Raw genomic sequence first — 19,708 nt, forward strand, 5'->3', positions numbered from 1 at the left:
GAGAGGGCACGAATTGAGCTGGGACAGTCTTCCCACTCTCCCAACCCCCACCCCCAATCCAGGGTCTGAGGCTCACATCACACACTCACCAGGCTGGGAAAGTTTCCTCTTCCCGCCTTTTAGAATTCAAGAGATATCCAACGCCAAGCCTCGGACAGATTGAAAGAGTTATACTGGGTATGGAGGTGCCCAGGGGCTGACTGACCACATATGGAAATTCCTAACTAATTTCACTTTGAATTAAAAACAAACAAAAAAAGAAATCCATTAGGAAAAATTGTTGAAAGCAGAAGCACAAGATCTAGGAATTGGCTGGTCCTTTTCTCCCTTCATTTGGTGGCCATCCTCTCCGCGGGCCGTGTAGCACATGCAGTGTCAGTTTCTCGCCCCTCCCCCCCAGTCCGGGATTCGGGGCTGGGCTGCGTGATCCAGGTGACAGTCTGGACTTGCATCATTTCCAGGCGGTGGCAAGGAGGCCTGGGCAGCCCTGAGTCAGCCAGCCGCGGAGCATCGCGTGCCTTGGGGGCCGGAGCTTGAAAGGCAACTTTACGCGTCTCCAAACACGCTCTTCCATTTTCCCAAAGCGCTACTAGCCCTCCCGCTCCAGGTCCCTTTTACATTCCTGACATCAGATGGAAATGGTTTTAAAATAACAACTCCCAAATAAAGAACAAAACAAGCCCAAAGAAATGCTCTCTTCATTTCTCCCCCCTCCAGGAGCTTGCCCCCTCCCCACGCCGGCTCGGGCTAGTTCCTCGGGCGGCGGAAGCCTGGAGAAAGTTGGGAGCCGCTCGGAGCGCTCTTCCCCCACTGTGTGTGTACGTGTGCACGCTCACGTCTCCCCCGCGCCCAGGCAGGGACAGGAACTGCTCCCGGCATCGTCAGCCCGACGGCGCATCTCGGGGGCTCGCGGGCAGGGATGCGAGGGCGGCTGCAGGGCGCCCCCTGCCACTCCCCCTCGCCTGATGCATCCTCGCCCCTCCCCCGCCATCCCCACTCCTCCGGGAGAACAGGTGAGCCGGGGTACCAGCCTCCCCCCACATCCCGCCTCTCTCCCGGCTTTCTTTCGCGGACTGCGGTAATGCGCCGGAAAGGTTTCATCACCCAGTGCCGGAGGCGGCCCTGGGTCTCCGCTGCGGGGCGCACTGCCGGCCTCCACCAGGCCTCCCTGTGACACGGCTGGGGGAGGGGATGTGGAGCTGCGGGGGCAGGTCATCCTTGGGCCACCTCCCGGCTTCCGAAGCTTCTGTCCCTGGGTCTCCGAGTTACTCGGCTGGGCATGGGGAAAGTAGAGGCAAGGGCCAGGGCGGCCGTCGCTGGCTGCAGCTGTCCAGTGAATTCAATGACTTTGGGGCAAGAGAAAGGAGAAGGGATGGGGCTCGCGCCATTGGAATGGGTTCTTGAGCCCCGGAGGTTCATGCCCACCGTTCCCACCCGACTGTACAAGCCCCAATAAATGGTCACGTTGACGATTCGAGTCTGCACCGGCAGCAACCGAGAGATCATTCAGGCCTATGATTCCAATAGCAATTACTTCCAGAAGCCTCAGATCTTTTGTGAAAGAAGGTGGGGATGCAAGTACATTAAAATGGGTAGCTCGCATTCCCCATTCCTCATTTGTTTGCATAGTTTAACATAGCTTCCTTTATTAGTTTATGAAAAACCACCTCCTGCAGACCTGAAAAAAAAAAAAAAAGGCAACAGCATCCTGGCTTCTCACCAACTCCTTAAGCCCCTGAATTTCCTGCGGCCAGATGGCCATTTGGTTTCACTTCTGCTTTGTAGGTATAGCGGGGTAGGCTTTCTTTCCAAAATGGCTCTTGTAGGTTAGAATATGAGCAATAGTGGAATGAAAAGGGTATCTGGTCACCTGGTTCTTGAGCAACAGAAATAGAAGAGCTGGATGGGGGAAGGAACAGGCTATGTTTGCAGATGCTGAGCTTCTCCAGGGTTCAAGACTCCAAAGGCTATCAGGCCACTTGGAGCAGAGGCCAGGCAGGTGGAGGGTCTGATCTCCTGGGTCTTCTGCTCCTGCATTGGCTTTGCCAGGCACTGCCCTTTGTGACCATGATGCTCAGGAGGTGGCTTTTGGAGGACCTGGTGGTAACTAAGTGAAGGAGGCATTGCACTGCCAAACAAAAGGCGAACAATCAGAATCCACCAGCTGCTCTGTGGGGGGAAAAAATGGGCAATATCCTGCCATGCGATTTACAGCCTCTGAAAACCTGCTAGACGGTCAGCTATGAGTTAGTTCCCACTCATAACAATAGCAATCACCTACCTAATTTAAAAGTTCAACTTGAGGATATTTGCTCCAGGGCCCTCTGGGGAACATTTTTGGCTTTCATCTGAGCTAATAGCCCCATTGGAATGAAAAGAAAATTTAGTTTTGGGCACTCAGGTATTAATTCTGTATTAATTTTGTAAGGTGTTTCTATCTAGACCCTCCTAGCTAGAACAACCACATCCAGACACAAAAAGCCTGTTCATCCCACTAGAGCTATGCAAATTCTTTTGGAGACTCAATGACTCGTTTGCATGGGACACTCTCACAGGCTACAGGGCCTGGTCGGGGCAGACTTGGGAGGAAGTGGGTCTCAGTCTGGCCACTTGGTTCCCTGAGGAGACTCCTCTTCATGCTGATTTCATGAAACACTAAAACTCAGGCCTGATTTGGCAGAATGTGGCTGATAAGAGTAAAGGATAGAATGGAAGCAGGAATAATAATAATAATAATAACAACAACAACAACAATAACAACAATTATTATGGAGTATACAGTCACTGTACCAGAAGGAATTGGCCAACACAGAAGAATTTCATGAAATAATGTATGAGCAACAGCCTATGGTGATGAGGGAGGAAGTTCAAGCTTCTCTGACAGAATTGGCAAAAAACAAGGCTCCAGGAGTTGACTGCATACCAACTGACATATTTCAACAAACAGACACTGCCCTGGATGTGCTCACTAAGTTGTGCCAATAAATCTGGAGGACAGCCAGCTGGCCAACTGACTGGAAGAGATTTATATTTGTTCCCATTCCAAAGAAAGGTGACTTGACAGAGTGTGGAAATTATTGAACAATATCATTAATATCGCTTGCAAGCAAGATTCTGCTGAAAATTATCCAGAAATGACTGGAGCAACACATCAACAGAGAACTTCCAGATGTGCAGGCTGGATTTAGAAGACATCATGGTACTAGGGATATTATAGCTAGTGTTAGATGGATCTTGGCAGAAAGCAGATAGTACCAGAGGAATGTCTATCTGTGCTTCATTGATGATGCAAAGACTTTTGACTGTGTGGATCACAAGTTGTGGCCAACTAAGAGAAGAATGGGAATCCCAGAACCTTTGATTGTGCTTATGTGAAACCTATACTTGGACCAAGAGGATGTCATCAGAGCAGAGAAAGTAGACACTGCATGGTTCAAAATTGGGAAGGTAGTCAGGGATGTATTCTGTCCCCATACTTTTTCAATCTTTATGTAAAACAGGTAGTTCGGGATGCTGGGCCTTACAAAGAGGAATGTGGCATCAGGATTGGTGGAAGAGTCATCAACAACCTGCGTTATGCAGAACCCTGCTTACTGAAATTGAGGAGACCTGAAGCGCTTGCTGCAGAAAGTCAAGGACTGCACCCTTCAATATGGATTGAGGCTCAACATCAAGAAAACAAAGATCCTCACCCCTGGGCCGATTGGCAACATCATGATAGATGGTGAAGAGATTGAGATAGTTAACAGTTTTAGTTTGATTGGCTCCATAGTCAACATTCTTGGTACCAGCAGCCAAGAAATCAAGAGACGAATTGCGTTGGGAAAGTCAGCTGTCACCTCTCCAAAGTACTGAAGAGCAACGATGTCAGGCTGGAGACTAAGGTGAGCCTGATCAGGGCTATAGTCTTCGCAGTTGAGGGCTATGCATCAGAGAGTTGGACAGTGACTAGGGAGGATAGAAAGAGAATTGATGCCTTTGAGCTGTAGTGCTGGAGAAGAGTGTTGAATATACCATGGACTGCTAGGACAACAGTCAGGTTTGTCCTGGCGAGATTGAAGCCGGGCTGCTCCTTGGAACCAAGGATTCTGAAGCTTTGTATGACATACTTTGGGCATGTTGCAAGGAGGAGCCAGTTCTTGGAGAGGGACGTCATGTTTGGGAGGGTGGAGGGACAGAGCGGGAGGGGAAGACCCTCGAAGAGATGGATTGATTCAGTGATTGGGGTAGTGGGAGTAGGTGCGTTGAAGACAATGAGGTTGGTACAGGATAGAGCAGGGTTTAGGTGTCTTGTACATAGGATTGCTATGAGTCGCAAGCGACTTGACGGCACATAAAAACAACAACAGCAACAATTATTATAAAGCTAACATGAACTGGGGACAGTAATAGTTCAGTGGTGGAATTCTTTTCTCTCCTTGGGAAGAAGACACAGCTGAGACTCCTGGCCTCTGCACCTCTAGCGCAGCCACTGCCCTCTGATTAGGGAAGGCTTGTGTGTGTTGTGTTGTTATGATGCTGAACAGGCTTCTGCAGTTCTTCTTAATTTAAGGTGGACCAGTAAACAGCCTGGCAGGCCACTTCTGAAAATCTGCCGGCAAGAACCCTGTGGACCACAGCCACTGGATCCTGTTGTTCTTGAGGTTGTCATGAGTTTGGGAAGGGGGCTTTTTAACCCTATAACAGCTAACAACAACATGAGTGGAATATTGACATTGTGGTTTGGTGTCCCTCCAGACTCAAATCCACCCCCCATGGAAAATGAGACTTTATAGAATCACCTGGGAAAGGCAAGGCCATATTAGTGGGTGTCCTAAAGGCTAGCATCCCTTTCAAGTCTGAGTGTTTGGATTCTCTTTCGCAACTTAAGATGATCCAGCCATGATGAAGGTAAGGCATGCCTGACTGTGACACCCACAGGCTTCTGTGACTGATGCACAGAGTACCCCTTCTCCTCCTTAAATCCATGTCATGGATTAAATGCAGTCTACATTTAGCATGTTTTGGGGTGAGGGTATAGTGAGTTCCCTCTATGCTGGACTGCTAACCAAAAGATGAGTGGTTAGAATTCACCAGCTGCTCCAGGGAAAAAGATGGGCCCACTCCCTAAAATTAGAGCTTTGATAATATAATCCATAGCATGTTGTGCTGCTAATAACTAAAAGGCCATTCACGTCCGGCCTTTCAAATCCACCAGAAGCTCCTTGGGAGAAAGTTAGACAATCTCTTCCTATGAGTATTTACAACCTTGCATGAAGCATCACTAGAAGTCAGAAATGACTCACTGCCAGTGAGTGTGAGTGAGCTGGACAGATGAGGGGTGGTCTTGATACGTGAAGATGAGACATTGACAGAGGGCGTCAGAGGGAAAAGATACAAGAGGGAGTAGGAGCAGAGCAGTTTGGTACTGAAATAGTAAATGAAATTTCTGAGGGCAGCTCAGCTCTCTGTTGTCAAGGCTGAGGCCACTGTGACAAGTCCATGCTTATCATAGAAGATCTTACTGTCTCATTCGGCCAGTATTAAAGATCAGACCTAAGAATGCTGTGTTGTCGTTAGGTGCCATTGAGTCAAGTAAGACTCACAGCAATCCTCTGAACAACAGACCTGAATCCTGTCCTATCCTGTGCCAACCTCTGACCATCTCTGACACACTTACGCCCATACAGTCACTATGTCAATCCGCCTGGCTGAGGATCCTCTCTTTTACTGTCCCTCCATCTTCCCATGCTTGATGTCCTTCTCCAAGGAATAAACTCTACTAAAAATATGACAAAAGTATGTGGGATGAAGCTTTATCAGCTTTGCCTCCGAGGAGCACTGTGGCAGCACCTTCTCTAAGAAACATGTCTGTTTGTCCTTTTGGCCGTCCATGGACGTTCAGCACTCACATCACAGTTTAAAGGCATCAGTTCTTCCATCATCCTTAGTCATTTTCCACCTCTCAGATTAACTACTATAACTATATTATATTCTGATTTTGGAAAAATTAGAAGCTCAGTCCTGCTATTGGGGAAGAGCACAAAAATCAGATAAATAATTCGTTACTATCTTGAAGGGGATTGTAGTGCTTAGCAAGGCAGAAAGTGTTTTTGGTTAAGTTTGGATAGTCTTGAGAAGATGAGAACAGTTCTTGGGTTGAGGAGGTGGTGACAGTGAAGGTTGAGACTTGTTGTCTAGTCCAGGCTTTTATGAGCTCCAGAGCCAGAAAGGACATGGTTTACACAAGGGGTGCTCCACCTACTGCCCCCATGGGGCAGACTGGGCTGATAGCACCACCTTATGGTCAGAGAAGGAACTGTCCGATCAAATTAGTCTTGAATCTCATCAAGACTACTTGACCCAAGTGATAGACTTTGGGGGATGAAAATTGTTAATGGAAAGCTTGGCAGTGCAAGTCCACCCAGAGATGTCTTGGAAGAAAGATCTGGTGATCTACTGATGAACAACCAATCATTGAAACCCTGTGGAGCAGAGTAACCGACTGGTAAACGGACTTAACTGCTCAAAGATTAACACTACGTCTTCTGCCTTTTACCCAGTTTCCTTACCTTTTCCAGTGCAAAGAGATGAATGTTGCCTTGGGAAATCTTCTCACAAGACATGCTTTAATCCTTCCATTGAGCCATCAAGAAAATGTCTTCAGACGTTTTCCTTTCCCTTTTCCCTTTATGCCCTTCATTTGTCGTGCCTATATGAAGGGAAAAGAAAGCAAAGTGAAATAAGGCAAAGAAAAACTATCAGACTATAGAATTTGTGAAAACAAAGACACCTCTATTCAAAGTCTCATTTTCTCCTGTTTTCATCTTTCACTGAGTCTGAATGCAGAATAATGGAGAATATGTCTTCTATATTTGGTTCTGCTTATTAAAGTGTTATAACAAAATTGCTGTTTACTGCCAAAAGGACAAACAAGTCTGTCTTGGGGGAAGTGTAACCAGGATGCTCCTTAGAGGTGGGGATGGTGAAACTCGTCTCACTTACTTTGGACACTTTGTCAGGAGGGACCTGTGCTTTGAAAAAATACATTCTGGTGGGGAAGGTCAGAGAAAGAGAGCAAGACCCTCACCAAGATGGATTAAAACAGTGACTGTGGCAGAGGGTCGAGCATCTGGGGGATACTGAGGATGGCACCAAATGGTGCAAGCTTCAGATGTATAGTTCACAGAGTTGTAAACTACTCGATAGTACCTAACAACAACAGTAACAACAACAATTTTCACCATAAAGTACCGTTTCAATAACATTTTGAGCTCAGGAGAATTTTTGGGAGCTGACTTGGAAACCTACCTATAATTTATAATAACATTGTTGGTTAAAAGTAAATATATACTAAATTCCTCCAACTACCAATTCCCAAAGTTTTGGAACCCAACACTTTCAGGAATTGGACATTTCCTTCTGTGTCATAGATCACTAGTCAAATGGTGTTCATGGATTCACTGGAAAAAAGACAAAAAAGAATTGAAATAAAACCACGAGCTAATAGGAACACTATATCCCTTATAATAAATCCTTTTACTGGAAAGATTATCGAGTGGACATTGGGATTGTGGTCTGAGTTTGGCTTGAAGCCTCAGGAGTCTCCTAGAAGCTCTTTCTGTTTTCCTAGGATCAGAATTTTTTAGTCTCTATTATATGATGAGACAAAGTCAGGAAGGAAGACATCTGGGGACGAGGCTGCCTAATTTACAAGGAGAATGCTGATGGAGTCTCTGGAGGCGAGTACCTTGCTGGCAGAATGCTCCCTTGCTCTGGGAGTTTCATATGGGTGGAAGCTAAGTGGTTTTGTGGGACAGTTTTCCAGCAAACCCAATTTTGAAAATCCTCACCAAAAGACCAAACCTATTAATGTTTATTGGTGATTTAGCCCCCAGTACCATGTGAGAGAGGATGCTTAGTGAGAATGGAATTTTGCTGCTAATGCAAAGGTATATAGTTTGAACCTACCAGCTGCTCTGCTAGAGGATGGACAGTCTCCTCTTGTGTGATTTACTGCCTCTGAAAAACCACTGGAGGGTCGGTGACTCCAACTCGATGATACATAACAACAACAAGTACAACCATGGAGGAAGGAACTCTGGTGGCTTAGTGGCAAAGAGTTGCACTGACAACTCTTGGAAAGTTACCTATAATTTGTAACAGTTTGGAAGCAGGAGTGGCATCCAATTCCTAAATAACATGCCTCCAGAAACCCTATGAACTTTAATAAATGTCGATAATTGTAGAGGAATTTCAGGCCTTTTGTTCATAGGGTTGCTATGAGTCGTGCTCGACTCGAAGGCAATCAACAACATGGGTATAATGACAGTGAATTCACCAACTGCCCCACAGGAGAAAGATGAGCACTCTCCTCCAGTGCAGCTTACAGCTTTTGAAAACCTGCTGGAGGGTCAGCTCTGAGTCTGTTCTAGTTCTGTGGTATATAACAACAACATAGACCATGTGGAAGACCCACCTTTGATTTCTGGCGTATGTTCCTCATGCTCTGCTATGTTATCTGTCTGGCAGGGCATGTGTGTTACTATGATGCTGAACAGCTTTGAATGGAGTCAGACTCAAATAGACTAGGAAGAAAGGTCTGTTGATCTGCCAACAATCAGCCAATGTGGCCAATGTGGACCTCTCGTGGATCACAAGGATCTGATGCCCTTGAGCTAGAGTTGGTTCATCCTCCGTGAGGAGATGACATGATGGCACCTAACAACCTCATCAAACAACCTACCTTGGATCTTTGGTGTTGGAGAGAGTCCTGAATATCCCGTGGACTACCAAAAAATCCCGAACAGATGTATTGTGGAGAATGTTTAGCCAGAATACTCCTTGGAGGCAAGACTGGAGAATCTTTGTCTTGCAAACTTTGGGCATGTTGCTCAAAGCGGTTATTCCTTGGAAAGGGACATCATACTTGCAAAGGTGGAGGGATGGCAAAGGGGAGGAAGACCCTCGACCAGGTGGGTTGACACAATGACTGTAGTGATGGGCTCGAGTGTGTCAGAGATTGTGAGGATGGCACAGGATAGGACAGCATTTATATGTTTTTCACAGGGTTATTATGAGTCATATTTGACTTGATGGGATCTAACAGGAACAGCAGCATACCAAACCTAGTTTTTTAGTTTATTTCCTAAGTAGTACTCTTTGTCAGGATTACTATTTCAAGACTTTTGTCCTGTCTTTTCAGTCTTCTGAAGATGGAAAAGAATAAGGAAATGAAAAAGAAGGAAAAAGAAATGAATTTATTCTTGAAGTTAATGCAGAGGACTATCAGAATCTTTGATATCTGCATACCATGAGATTTTAATGATATTACTATTTTCATATCTTGAAAAAATAGATTTCTTATCTTAGGAATTATTTAATCATTAATTATCAATTATTGTTCAGATAGACAAAAGTGACCAAAATAATAAGTACGTGATGGAGTCACCTAAAAGGATGATGCAACAAGGAAATAATTCATCACTATTGCATCATTATTGAGGTGTCATATTACATTACTAAAAGTATTTCATCATCTTGGAAGAAGTCATTAAAGAAGACAGAGAATACCATCTTTGAAGTCTTAGCCTTTGAAGTCTTGTTGTTTGTTGCTGTTAGGTGTTGTTGAGTCGAATGTGAATGTGACTCCTAGTGACCCTATGAACAAGTGACCTGAATCCTGACCACTCCTGTGCCATCCTCACAAGCTCTGACACATTTGAGCCCATTGCTGCAGTCACTTTGTCAGTCCATCTCATTGGAGATCCTCTTTCACCAATTCTCTACCTTTTTTTTTTTAATGTATGCCAGGGATGTATCCCGTCACCATACCTTTCCCCCCCAAAAAAAATTTTTATTTTAATGAAAGTTTACAGAGAATTTGGATTTCCATTCATTCATTGTTACACTTTGCTCCCTGCCTGCTCCTCCCCACCCCAATTTGCTTTTCTCTTTGAAAAGTAAAAAAAAAAAGATTTCTTTCATAGTTATACAATCCCCCTCACCCTCTAATCCACTCCACTATGCAGTTCTTATTCTAGACTGTTGTCATGACAATAATGCCTAATCATATATTCCCCCTAAACAGTTCTCTCCCTCATCTATTTCAATGTAGTATACGTTATTTATTCCCTCTTAGTTCCCCCCAACCCCAATGTCAGTCCCGCTTTCCAACATTGACACTAAGCAGTATTTGTCCTTTTGTGACTGAGATATTTCACTCAGCATAATGTCCTCTAGGGAAAATATATAATATTTGTATAATGGATAATTTGTATAATATTTGATGAGTTCCTTATTTTTCAATGCAGCATAGTATTCCATTTATGAATATACCATAGCTTCTCTATCCATTCGTTTGTTGATGGGCACTTAGGTTGTTCCAACTCCTTACTATTGTGAACAAAGCCACAATAAACATGGGTATGCATTTATCTCTTGAGTGGCAGTTCTAGTTTCTTTGGGGTATATTCCCAGTAGTGGAATTGCTGGGTCAAATGGTATTTCTATTTGCAACTTTTTGAGAAAGTGCTACACTGCCTTCTATAATGGTTGCTCCATTTTACACTCCCACCAACAGTGAATAAGGGTTCCAGTTTCTCCACAACCTCTCCAGCATTTGTTGTTTGCAATTCTCCACCTTTCCAAGCATGATATCCCTTTCCAAGGAATGACCTCTCCTAGTAACATGTCCAAAATATCTGAGATGAAGCCTCATCATCCTTGCCTCCAAGGAGCACTTAGGCTTCACTTTTTCTAAAACATACCTGTTTGTTTTTTTTGGCAATCCATGGAATATTCAGAACTCTTCTGTAATACCAAAGCTCAAAGGCATCAATTCCTCTTCTGCCATCCTTAGTCATTGTCCAGCTCTCAGATACATAGCAAGTGATTGAAAAAACCATGGCCTGAGTCAGGCACACCACAGTCCTCAAACTAATATCATTGTTCCTTAATACTTTGGAGAGGTCCCTCACTGCAGGCTTTGCCAGTACAGTATGTCTCCTGATTTCCTGCTACCAAGTGTATTGATTGCAGATCTCAGTAAGATGAAGTTGTTGACAATTTCAATCTTTTCTCCATCTTTCATGATGTTGCTTATTTGTTCACTGATGAAATGTTTTGTTTCTTGATGTTGAGATCTAATCCATATTGAAGGCTGCAGTATTTGACCTCCTGCAGCAGGCATTTCATATTTCCTCACTTTGAGCAATCAGGGTTGATTCCTCTACATAATGCAGGTTGTTGAGTTTTCTTCCAATCCTTATGCCATATTCTTCTTCATAGAGTCCATAGAGTTCATAGAGCATCATGAATTATTTGCTCAGCATACTTCTTGAATAGATATGGAGAACGGATACAACCTTGACACACATTCTTCCTGATTTTAAATCATACAATGTTCCCTTGTTCCATTTTGACAACTGCTTCTTGATCTGGTTATAGATATTGTATGAACACAATAAATTGTTTTGGAATTCCCATTCTTCTCAATGTTTGCTATAGTTTGTTGTGATTCATACTGTCAAATATCTTTGTATAGTCAATAAAACACAGATAAACAATCTTCTGGACTTCTGTGTTTTCAGTCAGGATGTATCTGATACCAGCAATGATATCTCTGGTGCCAGGACTTCATCTAAATTAAACTTGAACTTCTGGAATTTTTATGTGAATGTACTGTTGCAGCTGTTTTTGGATTATCTTCTGCAGTATTTTGCTTGCATGTAACATTTATGTTGTTGTTATTATTAAGTGCTGTAGGTAGAGTTGTAGATGACCTATAATGACCCTATGAACAAAAGTGTTGACACAAAACTTTCATCTTTCTCCAAATTTATAGTTTCCAGAGGCAAGCTTTTTTTTTTGGAAGTGGATGCCATTTCTGCTTCTAAGCCTGTTTTATTCGAGTACTTGTTGATAATTTCCACATTCTTGTTGGATCATCTTTCTTGGGGTTGGGAACAAATAAGGATTTTTCTTAGGCTTTCTCCCTCTTTCAGTGAAAGCAGCTGAAAATACATAGCTTTACATTTTATGGATACATGTAAAAGAGAAGAAAATTGAGAGTGGAAAACAGTTTCACAGTTAGAAAAATTAGAAAATGAATGCTAGAGATAGGTAACAGTCCCTAACTGACTGTAACAATATTCTAGATTAATTTCCCCTAACCTAAGAATTGATATATTAACTTCCTTATATGTGTATGGATAGTATCCTGTCACTCACAGCATTGTACTTCAGGATGGATCTTGAAATGCTTTTTCTGATAATGAACGCCACACCATTCCTCTTCAGTTTGCCATTTCTGGCATAGTTGATCAAGTGATTGTCTAATTCAAAGTGGCCAATATTAGGCCATTTCAGCTCATTAATGCTTAGCATCAATTTTTATGTGTTCCATTTAATTTTTGACAACTTCCATTTTTCCTTGATTTTTGCATCCCTAATTACTACTGGACATTTGAGTTGTTCATCCTAATGTTAAGTCTTGCCACTTCAGCAAATGAAGGTCCTTCATTGAGTGAAGCCTTTACTCCATATCATGACAGTGAACTCTATTTTGAGGAGTTAGCTCTTCCCAAGTCTCGTTGTGAGTGTTTTTCAACCTGAGGCTCCCATCTTCTAACACTCTATTGAACAGTGCTCATCCTTCTCCTGTGGAGCAGCTGGTGGATTCAAACCACATGCCTTTGAGATGATACCGTAGCTTCTTACCACTAGGCTGCTAGAACTCTAGAGTTTTTAAAGCCCTGCCATTTCACAAGTGGATGGCCAGTGCTGCTTCTTAGTCTGGAAACTCTGCTGAAACCTGTTCATCCTGGGTGACCCTGCTTGCATTTGAAATGCTGGTGGCACAGCTTCCAGCATCACAACAACACACAAATCACTACAGCATGGCAGCTGACAGACAAGTAGTGAGAAACAAAAAATCCTCACCATTGAACCAGTAGACACCATCATGATAGATGGAGAAAAGACTGAAATTGTCAATGAGCTCATTTTACTTGAATCCACAATCAACATCCATGGTAACAACAGTAAAAAAAAAAAAATAAAAAAACTCATTGCATTTTGAGAAAATGTGCTGTGAAGGACCTCTCCAAAATGCTAAAGAACAAGGGTATCAGTTTAAAGATTAAGGCATGCCTGATCCAGGTCATGGTCTTTTCAGTTGCTTCTTGTGCATCAGGGAGTTGGATAGTGACTAAAAGTGACAGAAGAGTAGATGCTTTTGGATTGTGGTTTTGACAAACAGTATTGAATATTTTGCCCAAAGAATAAATAAATCTATCGAAGTGCAACAAGAGTCCTTTTGGAAACAAGGACAATGAAAATTCGTCTTTCATACTTTGGGCATATTTTCAACAGTCCTTAGAGAGCAACATCATACTAGGAAAGGTAGAAGATCGATCAATGAAAGAGAGGAAGTAAATTGACAGAGTGACTACAAAAATGGGCTTTTGCATGACAGAGATCACGAAGTTGGCACAGGATAGAACACGGTTCAGATCTGCTATTCTTAGTGTCTCTGTGAGTGGTAGGAGACTTGGTGGCACCTTACAGCAGCAACAAGTGACCAATGCATTTTAAAGACAACAGCAATGACTTAATCACACATTATTTTGCAACAAGAATCTGGAGAATCTTGTTTTGGTAATGGAATGGAAACTAATATTCTTTTCTTTTCCATGGCTTTTAAAATAGACATTTACTTGCTACCTGTGTTATGCAGATGACAGAACCCTACTTGCTGAAACTGAGGAGGACCTGAAGCGCTTGCTGCAGAAGGTCAAGGACTGCAGCTGTCAATATGGATTGAGGATCAACATCAAGAAAACAAAGATTCTCACCACTGGAACAATTGGCGGCATCATGATAGATGGTGAAGAGATTGAGATTGTTGACAGCTTCAGTTTGCTCGGCTCTGCAATCAACACTCTTGGTACCAGCAACCAGAAAATTAAAAGACAAATTGCATTGGGAAAGCATGATGTCAGAGACCTCTCCAGAGTACTGAAGAGCAACAATGTCAGTCTGGAGACTAAGGTGTGCCTGATACAGGCCATGTCTTTGCAATTACTTGCTATGTATCCGAGAGCTGGGAAATGACTAGGGATTATAGAAAGAGAGTTGATGCCTTTGAGCTGTGGAGTTGGAGAAGAGTATTGAATATACCATGGACTGCTAAGAGAACAAACAGGTTTGTCCTGGAGAGGGTGAAGCCCAGCTGCTCCTTGGAGGCAAGGATTCAGAAGCTTTGTCTGACATACTTTGGACATGTTGCAAGGCAAGATCAGTCCTTGGAACAGGACATCGAACTTGAGAGAGTGGAGGGACAGGGCAGGAGAGGAAGACCCTTGATGAGGTGGATTGATTCAGTGACTGGGGTAATGGGGACAGGTATGTTGGAGACAATAAGATTGGCACGGGATAGAGCAGGGTTTAGGGCTGTTGTACATAGAGTCGCTGTGAGCTGCAGGCGACTCAATGGCACATAACAACAACAACAGCTTGAAAGGCACAAATGATTCAGCCAGGCATGTTTAGAAAGATGACTGGAAGGAAACATGATAAAGAAATTTAAAAAAGTCTTAGAACTGATCAAATGATGTTTAAAAGCTTAAAAATGAAAATGATTTGTGATTATGAAACAGAGAAGTTGCCTGTCTTCAACAGAATTATGTGCAGTGGAATATTTATAAAAGTAATTAATTTTGATTGTGCAAACACAAGAAGAACTAGCAGTAATGATAAGCTGTAACTTATTAGAGATTATTTTGAAATCCAAAATCGATATTTATAAGATGAGTGTGCTCCAGCTTCATAAAGAACAGCAGATGAGCGTTTGCTGTTGGTGCTGTCATGTCATTTCTAGGTCTGAGAGACTCTGTGAGAACAGAATGAGACACCTTCCGCTGGTCCTCCGCCCTCCGCCCGGTCCTTGCCATGCTCGAGTGCACTGCTGCAGTCCTTGTGCCTGTCCTTCTTGTTGAGAGTCTTCCTCTTTTTTGTGACCTTCTGCTTTACCAGACAAGATGTCCTTCTCCAGGGACAAATCCCTCTGGGTAAATGTTCAAAGTCTGTGAGCTGATGTCTTGCCACACTTGCTTCTAAAAAGATTCTGGGCCATACTTCTTCCAGGACAGATTTGTTCATTCTCTGACAGTGAATGGTATATTCAGCGTTCTTCATCAGTACCTTAATGTAAAGGCATCAGTTCTAAGGTCTTCCCTATTAATGACTAACTTTTATATGTGTATGAAGTGATTAAAAACATTACGATGTGAGCACTTTAGTCCTGAAAGTGGCATCTTTCTCATTAGCACTTTAAAGGGTCCCTTTGCAGCATATTTATCGGATTCAATGTGTCATTTGAGTTCTTGACTACTGCTTTAATGGATATTAATTATGGATAGAAATAAAAGAAAATTATGGGCAACTCCAATGTTTTCTTTATTTATCCCGGGAGGATTTTTGTTTTCTTTATGTTGAGATGTAGTCTGTACTGATGGCTCAGTGCAGTATTTGGGCATCAGTAAATGCTTCAAATCTCTTCAATTTCAGCAAGCAAGTTTGTGCTGTCTGCATAATGAAGGCTGTTAATGAGTCTTCCTCCAGTACTGATGCCATGCTCTTTGTCACAAAATCCAGTCTATCAGTGTTTGCTCAGTATACAGATTGAATTAAATATGGTGAAAGGATATAACCCTGAAGCATAGCTTTTCTGATTTTAAACCTCTTTAAACCACTCAACTTCCCTTGTTCTGTTTGAGTAACTGCCTGTTGGTCTATGTACAGGTTCCACATGAGCGTAATTAAGTGTTCTGGAATTTTCATTCTTTACAACATTATGTCTAATTTGTTATAATTCACACAACTGAGTGCCTTTAGGGAGTCAATAAAACATAGGTACACCTCCTTCTGGTATTCTTTACTGCAGCCAAGATCCTCTGACACACAGTAAGTAAAATGCATATCATCTGTTCTCATTATTAGCATATTCTGTATTTGTCACTTTTTATGCGAGCTAAAAATTTCTTTGTACCCCCAAATCAACAGTTCCAAGGGCTTTTTTTCCTATGGATATGCAGAAAAATGTCCCCCCCCCAAAAAAAGTGAGCTACCTGCTCACGTATTCACAGTGGAGGTTGAACAAGGTGACGCTCAATTTTTCCGTTTCAGTTCGCTCATGCTCTCTCACCAGCTGCTCCTTGGGAGAAGGGTGGGCACTCTCCTCCTGCGTGATTAACTGCCTCTGAAAATCAGCTGGAGGGTCAGCTACGGGTTGGTTTTAACTCCTGAGTACACAACAACAACATACTGTAAACAACTGTCCTTTTCACTTTCTTCTTTTTTTTGTGCTTCTTTTTTGGTGATTAGTTGCTGTCTAGAGCAATTTTAGTTACTTCCTATGCATCTGAAAGATGGACAATAACTGTGAATAAGGAATGCCAAAGAAGAAGCAAGGCTTTTGGATTGTGGTATTGGAGAAGCGTATTGAATACATCATGCACTCTGAGTACGTTGTGGTGGGTCCAGTCCTGAGAGACAGACATCATACTAGGAAAGGTAGAAGGAAAGAGAATGAGAAGAAAACCTTCAACAAGGTGGATTGACACAGTGACTAAGGGACTTGAGCATTTAGGAGATTATGAGGAAGAAGCAAGATAGGGCAAAGTTGAGATCTGCTGTTCACAGGGTTGCTGTCAGTCATAGTTGAACGCACAGGGCAGCAACAATGGAGCAGGGTGTCATTTAGGTGTGCCTGCCTCAAGCCACGGAATTTTCAATTGCTTCCTATGTCATGGAGTTGGAGAATGAATAAGGAAGACCAAAGAAGAATTGATACTTTTGAATTTTGATTGTTATTTAATTTTGGAGGAACATTCTTCCAAGTTGTACAGCACTCTTATGTCAATTTGCTGTACGAAGGTAATCTGGGTTTGCTGTGAAGCTGAACCTTGTGCCATTGGAGGTCAAATACCATAAAAGATGCTGATGGTGGACAGTGTTTTGTGGAGCTCCCAGTATTAAGCTTTGGGGTCAGGAGTGGCATCCACTTCCTAAGCCACATGCCTCTGGAAACTCTATGAACTTTGGTCAATGATGGTAGCTATAGAAAGGCTCCAGGCCTTTTGTTCATAGAGTCACTATGAGTCATCTTTGACTCTACAGCAATCAACAATAACACCAATGAAAATTATTGTATACCTCATAGACCTCCAAAAGAACAAACAAGTCTGTGTTGGAGGAAGTATATCCAGGGTGTGGGCACCTTAGAGGCAAGGATGGTGAAATATCATCTCACATGTCTTGGGCATGCTATCAGGGGGGATCAGTCCTTGGAGAAGAACAATATGCTTGGAAAAATAGAGTCAGTGAAGAAGATCAACACCCTCAATGAGATGGACTGACACAGTGAGTGCAACAGTGGGCAAAAACTCAGGATAGCTCAGGAGCTTTATGGGTTGTTATAGTCAGATTAAATATTACAACACTTAACAACAATGACAGATGTTCCCAAATGCAAGATGACTGTGTTATGCCTTATGGATAAAAATATGCATATTTGTTAAGCTTTGTTCAGATATGAGTTATAGTACTATTGCCTAGGACTTTAAAGATAACTAATCAACATCAAGGTACATCCAGAAAAAGGAAGAGAAAATTCTCTGAACTGTATGTGATGCTCCATGGAAAGTGCTAAAGTAACATTTAAAGTTTATGATGAATTTAGTGATGTGGCTAAATTTGTGGCTTTCTGAGGGGATGACTGATTAAAAAATTGCACTTAGCAATGTTGTAAGGCTGAAAGCTAAGAAATTTACACTAATATTACTTAGGAACAAGAAAACAATTAACCCCTCTTGGCCAGTGTTTTATTATAATGATATACTTTAAATAATTATGTATAATAAATATCTTCAAGATGTGTCTTTAAACAGGTTATATGTTAATTGGCTTCTTGAAATGTTGTGACCAAAGGTTTGCAAAAATGCAATTCTGTCTTTCCTCTGGAGTAGTGGTCCAGTATTTGTTAATTCAGTATTTATTAACACAGTGAGTTTGTTGAACAAACTATCATGAGTAATGAGAGTTGTCTGTATATAAATGTGTGCTGGGTAATGAAATGACTGCTAGTTCCGTAAGTAGAAATGGAACTTAAAAAGAGAAAGTGCAGTTTCAGGGAGAGGGTGAATTTCAAGGGTTGGTAAGATGCCCATGGATAATTCAAGCAGTATCCTCCCAACTCATGACATTTTATTGATAATTAGGATCCTGGACATATCCTAATTTCCACCATCAGCTTTCAGCAAATCAGTGCCAACTCAAGGTGACGGCATGTGTGCCAAAGCCGAACTGCAACCCATAGGATTGTCAGTGATGGATTTTGACAATTAGATCATTCGTTCCTTCTTCCTAGGCACCTCTTGGTTGACGTGAAACCCCAGTCTAATTGGCTAACAGAGAAGTTAATAATTTGCACAATTTAGGCAACTCCATGTTGGTTAGTTCTCTTGTACTCATTGTTATTGATTTGGTTTCAGCTTATAGTTGAATCTCCACTGTGTTTTCAAGTTTGTGAATCACACAGGGGGAGGTAGCCCATCTTTCTCTGAGGAACGACTTGTGGATTCAAACCGCTAGAGAAGCCTAGTCTTTGAGTTAACAGTGCAACTTCCTATGGTTACTGGAGACAAAGAGAGAGAGAGCGTGTGTGTTCTGTGCCATTGATCTTAGTTTTCCGACAGCTGAGCCAAAGCAGACAGCCACAGGGGAAAATTTGAAGGCAAAGAGAGGCAATCTATGGAGTGTGGAGTTGGGGGAGGGGTGGACACAAGGGGCAGGGGCTTTGAGACTGGATGTGTGGGCTTCTAATTTCAGTCCTATCAGCTACATTTCTGCAGCCAGGTTACTTAGCCTCTGAGCTTCAGTCTGCTCATCACAAGCTCAGCAATAAAATTACCTGCTTTGCAGGATTGTAGTGAGATTGAATGACATGATGTGTCCAGACGCCTTGCCAGAGCTGGGACCCTAGCAAATGCTGCAGGACTACTTTCCCCAGTGATCCAAAAGGGGTGGTGGCTGTGGTCACTCTCTGGCCAGCATTTGAGCCTGAGGGGGAACCATGACTTTCTGCTCTGCGTACGCTTGAGTCCTCAGAAGACAGGAAGCAGAGTTAGCAAGCGACCCCCTTGCTCTCTCCTTCCCACCCTGATCTACCGGCTCTGCGTCGATGGTGCGATCAGTGTGGGCTTCCTTGGTGAGGAAGCTGTGTGGGCAGTCTTGGTACGTTTTTATTTGCAGGTTACTGTGTTCAGTACCTTGCCATATTTGCTTTTTAAAAATGTCTTAATGGACTGCTATAGTAAGTAGAAAGGGAAAATCTTTCAGATGTATGTGTATGCCTTCCAAATGGTATTTTTAAAGATTTATTTTTGTGTGTTCACAATGTTCTTGAATAATGTTTCCATAAGTACAGTCAAAGATAAAACTTGCGCAGTGCACAAAATCTGGTCGTGCATTTTTCAGAATGTGACCGTCTTTTGACTAGTCTTGGGCTCCGTTTGCCAAGTTCTTCACTGACTTGCATTTCTGCAGGAGGATTTGCTTGAGTTGACTTCTTGACTGGCAAACTTCTGGACTCAGGTTAAGCTGATGGTGGCATCTCTGCCCTGTGTCCCTCTTCCCCCCTTTACCTTTGACACCTTGACCCTCTGTC

Source organism: Elephantulus edwardii, unplaced genomic scaffold (assembly GCF_000299155.1).
Source record: "Elephantulus edwardii isolate Elephantulus edwardi_28Jun2011 unplaced genomic scaffold, EleEdw1.0 scaffold00033, whole genome shotgun sequence".
In the NCBI taxonomy this organism is placed as follows: Eukaryota; Metazoa; Chordata; class Mammalia; order Macroscelidea; family Macroscelididae; genus Elephantulus; species Elephantulus edwardii.